The following is a 5,510-nucleotide window of genomic DNA, read 5'->3' as shown; positions in this document are numbered from 1 at the left end:
CACGGTATCAGAGTCTACAGTTCTCAGGGGCGTGTACAGGGGGGGGGGGTCCAGGGGGTCCGGACTCTCCCTACTCGCGCAGAAAACGCATCTGAGGGGGTCTAATTTAAAAAAAATCCTGGGGAGAGCCCCCCAGACCCCCCCTTCGCGTGATCCTCTACACGACCCTGGTTTCGCCCCCCCTAAGAAAATACCCTGGCGCCGCCCCTGTATATGACACCACCTGGCTTCAAACAACCAACTCTCAGAATTACTGTAATTTCCGCTCAGTCATGTGTCGACGTGAGCTTTTGTAATATGATGTCAGTTGGCAGCCACAAACACGCACGTCATCAATGTGGTGATTAATATTACCAATGTGTGTGTTTGTGTGTATAAATGTGTGTTCTTTCGTCATCCGTGTTCATGGCAACGCGCGAATTGTGTGAATTATTCCTTTTCGATTATATCTAGATAACGCATTGTATTTGTATTACGATTCTATTCCAATGTCTGCTGACCTGATGAAGAGATGTAATCTCGAAAGCTTGTTAAATTTTAAACACACTTATTCTATACTTTGACTTTGTTTTTTCTACATGGGGTGTTCGTATGTGACTTTACTTCTATATATCTTTATATAGGAAGCGACCTACCTGCAGCTATGTGAAGCCAACCCGCTGTCAATGCAATGACGATTCCTTTCCGTAAGACGGCCGACGGTAGCAGTGGCGGGCATGCATGGGTGCGGCGGCTCCTCCGTGCTTATATGCAGACGAGTGCGTCTCTGCGCAGACGCGCGCGCTCAGCGAAACAGACGAGCGTCGCTATTTTCACTCTATTTTCACTATTTTACCAATCAAGGAGCTGCTGCTGCTGCTGCTGCAGAGCCGCGCTGCGCGGCAGGGGCGAGTTTTTGTTGCTGTTCCTGCTTTGCGAGTATCTACTTAGCTACGTGTAAAAACTGGCACGGCCACGCCACCCCGTGCTCGCAGTATTCGCCCGCCACGCCAGCGCAGGTAGGTGCTCGCACGACGTGCCGTCGCCACGGGCAGCGCGGGGTCAATAGGTTGGGAAAACCTCGCACGTACGCAGTCAGGCGCCGGCACGGCGGGAGCGCGTTTGAAGATATAGCATTAGCATCTAGGCCGCGCCACCCCACGTGGAGCGCCGTACGACACTTCGTAAAAAGCTCTGTGATAGACATAACGCTATACTCGGCACTAGCGCACGTCATCGCGTAGCGGCCAACGAGCGAGCGCGTCATCGCTGATTGACAGCATTTCTTGCATTTTCTTGTAGGAGTCACTACGTCTTAGCCATGAGGCGCGCCACCCCAAAAAACGTTTAGGGGCCGTTTGGAGATAGCCTCCTGCCGTCCATCGCGAAATGTCGGTTGGATTGCGCCCAGTTTTCGCGTAGGGCGTTTTCAGACCCCTGTCTCAGATATCTCTCTAAGCGGACAAAAAGGGGGCGGCGTATTCGCGTTGGGGCGCGGCTTCGCGGCGAGCCGTGCGCTTCGCGCAAAAACCGGGGCCGCAAGTCCGTCTAGATTTAACGATACGCACGCGATTTATTGTAACACAGCATTGACAAATCAAACAGGTAGAATATCGACACGGCAACTGTTACAATTCCAACATTGACCACATGTCTAACAAGATGCGCCTTTCCTTGTAAATCAGCCGAATCAATCGCAGCAAAAAATGCCCCCACCGAAGGCCGAGCCGGTGTGTGACGAAAACTGCGCGATGTTACGCTTCCCGCTATACGGATTTGCGCGCCCGCCCTCCTTCGGCGCGCGAATCCGTAGAGCGGGCAGCGCGGGATGCTGCGACACACCGAGGTCGCGATACACACCGCGGTCGCGTGCGCCCAGTCCCGCGGAAGTGCGCGGCTTAACCGCTCTCGGCGGTCGGGGAACAACGCATCTTTTGCGCAACGCAATCTTGTACCCGGTCTCTCTGGATTATCATACATCGTAATAGTTTTGTTGTTATCATTGGGTTTTCGATTATAAGTTGGCATGTAACATTTTTAGGGAGTAATACTAATAGCATAGACTAAGTATAATAAGACACGACACTTCGGTGATTTTTGCGTAACCTGGTTTTAGTGGCGCAACCTCATGTTAGGTGCGTGCTCCTGCTGGAACTCTTATTGTTAACAATAGAAGTTGCTCTGATATCAGTGATTGTTTGCAAATTATATGCAATGAAGTATGCAAATTTCATTGATAATAATTCTCAAAAAAATTAATAAAAGCTAACAATTATAGTTTAGTATTATATTAAATAATAAAAAAGAGAAAGCCTGGTTTTTATGATTTTATTCATTTATATTTAATCACCAAAATTTGGAAAGACATGTAATATGCAGGTACAACTTCAGTATTAAGGTAATATATATATACTAGCTATCACCCGTCTTCCAGACGGGTTCGAGTGGATTCCGATTTGAGGATGGCGGTTTAACCATTTATCTTTCACTTTTAGTTGATGTATTTACAGTAAACGAAAAATACTGATATTTAGACTCGAGTCATATATCAATATTTGTTTAAAAAAAATTGTATCTAAATATATCTAAAATCTGAAATTTTACCTTAAAATGATATACAATTTTTCAAAAAAAGGGAAATGGGGTGATTTCATAGTACAATTTCACTTATTTAGATATTATTTTTGAAAATATTATTTTCGTTAGAAGCATCATTAATAAATCAAATTCTTAAAAAAAAGCAAAATGCATTGAGTAGTTTTGAAGAGATATTTTCTTGAAAGTCAATAGACGGCGGCGGGCAGAGTTGCACCACCCGTTGTCAAATATTTCCCCACACGCGCGCACACACACACACATTACACACACGCGCGCTCGTCCGCACACACCGCATTCGCACACATACGGGCACGCGCACGCACAATCACACGCGCACCCACGCACACACATACCGATTTACACACACACGGGTGCGCACACACATACCGATTTACACACACACGGGTGCGCACACACATACACGCACACGCACATGCACACGCCCACACACGCATACATACATTCATACATACATACATACATACATACATACATACATACATACATACATACATACATACATACATACATACATACATACATACATACATACATACATACATACATACATACATACATACATACATACATACATACATACATACATACATACATACATACATACATACATACATACATACATACATACATACATACCCGACCAGTGTTTGCTATAAGCATATACAGCTATAAGCGAAGACATTTCGGGATGGACGGCTTGAGGCCATCTCCAAACAGTCCTAACTATATTTTTAGAGAGTGGCGCGCCTCCATGGTAAGACGTAGTGGCTTCCTACTAAGAAAATTCCAGAAATGCTGTCAATTACAGCGACTGACGCGCTCCGCTCGTTGGCCGCTACGCGATGAAGGGGAATACTGCCGAGTATAGCGTTAGTGTCTACCACAGAGTTTTTAACGAAGTGTCGTACGGCGCTCCACGTGGGTGGGCGCGCCTAGATGCGTATCTCAAACGGCGCGTCCCGCCGTGGCCGGCGCCGACTGCGGTACGTGCGAGGCTTTTACCAACCTAAGTTGACCCCGCGCTGCCCGTGGCGATGCAGCGTCGCGTGCGAGGACTGCGGCTGGGTCGTGGCTGAGGGGCGAATACTGCGAGCAGCCGGGGGTGGCGGGTGGCGCGGGGTGCGGGGTGGGGGGGGGGTAGTGGCCGTGCCAGTTTTTACACGTAGCTAAGAAGATTACTCGAAAAAGCAGTGAAACAAGCAACAAAAACGTCGGCACCTGCCGGCGCAGCAGGCGGCTGTCGCAGCAGCATAAACGCGCTGCACGCGAAGGCACGAGCCGGTGTGTTCGAGCGAAAACTGCGCCGAATGTGACGCTACCTCGCATAACGGAGTTCGCGCGCCGCGCCCTCGCTTCGGCGCGCGAAGTCCGTAGAGCGGCAGTGCGCTGGGATGCTGGCGCACACCGAGGTCGCGATAAGCACACCGGCGGTCGCGTGCGCCAGTCCGCGGAAGTGCGCGGGCTTACGGCTGCTCGCGTCGGGGAACAGACGCATCTTTTTGCGGCAACAGCAATGCTTGTAACGCGTCGGTCTGACTCTGGATTATCATACTATGCGTAATAGTTTTGTTGTTATCATTGGGGATTGTTCGGATTATATGGAGTTGGCATGTAAGCCATTTTTAGGGAGTAAATCACTAATAGCAGTAAGACTAAGGTATAATAAGGGACACGACAACTTCGGCGGGTGTATTTCTTTTGGCGTAAACTGGTTGTTTAGTGCGGCACGCTCATGGTTAGGTGGCGTGCTCACTGCTGGAAAATCTTATTGTTAAGCAATTAGATAGTTGGACATCTGGATATCAGTGATTGTTTGCAGGGTGGAAATTATATGGCAAGTGAAGTATCGCAAAATTTCGAATTGATTAATAATTCTCGAAAAAAAATTACATAGAAAGCTAAGACAATTATAGTTTAAGCTAATTATATTAGAATAATAAAAAAGGGAAAGCCTGGTTTCCTTATGATTTATAATTCATTGTAATGTTAATCACCAAAATATTGGAAAGACATGTAAATATGGCAGGTACAACTTCAGTATTAAGGTAATATATATAATCTGAGCTGATCGACCCGCTCGCAACGGGTTCGAGTGATTCTGATTTGAGGATGGCGGTTTAACCAATTTATCTTTCACTGTTTTAGGTTGATGTATTTACAGTAAAGCGAAAAATACTGATATTTTAGACTCGAGTCATATATCAATATTTGTTTTAGAGAAAAGGAATTGTGATCTAAATATATCTAAAACTGAATTTTACCGATTAAAAGTGGGATATAGCAAGTGTTTTCAAAGAGAGAGGGGGAAATGGGGGGGGTGGATTTGCATAAGTACGAGATGTTCAACTTATTAGATATTATTTGAAATATTATTTTCGTTAGGAGAGCATCATAAAGATAAATCAAATTCTTAAAAAAGAGAGAGCAAAAATCATTGAGTAGTTTTGAAGAGGATATTTTCGTTGAAAAGTCAATGGAGGCGGCGGCGGGCAGAGTTTGCAAGCCATCCCGTTGTCAAAATATTTCCGCCACAGCCGCGCGCACACACACACACATTACACACACGCCCGCGCACGTACGGCCAGCACAGAGGAGCGCGGGGGGGCGAGTGTGCCCGCATTCGCACACATACCGGGCACGCGCCACGCACGAAATTCAGCACACGCGCACCCACGCACACGGAGCGGAAGCGCGCGATTTACGACACACAGCGGGTGCGACACAACACATACGCGATTTACAAGCACAGCACGGGTCTGCGCACACACATACACGCACACGCACTATGCAGGGCTACACGGCCCACACAACGCATAACATACACTTCATACATACATACATACATGACATACATGAGCAGACATACCATATCGATACAGTACAGTGTACATAGCATTACAGACAACATACAT

Source organism: Priapulus caudatus, unplaced genomic scaffold, assembly GCF_000485595.1.
Source record: "Priapulus caudatus unplaced genomic scaffold, Priapulus_caudatus-5.0.1 Scaffold793, whole genome shotgun sequence".
Taxonomy (NCBI): domain Eukaryota; kingdom Metazoa; phylum Priapulida; class Priapulimorpha; order Priapulimorphida; family Priapulidae; genus Priapulus; species Priapulus caudatus.
The sequence above is the reverse complement of the archived record's forward strand: the minus strand, read 5'-3'. Positions refer to the sequence as shown.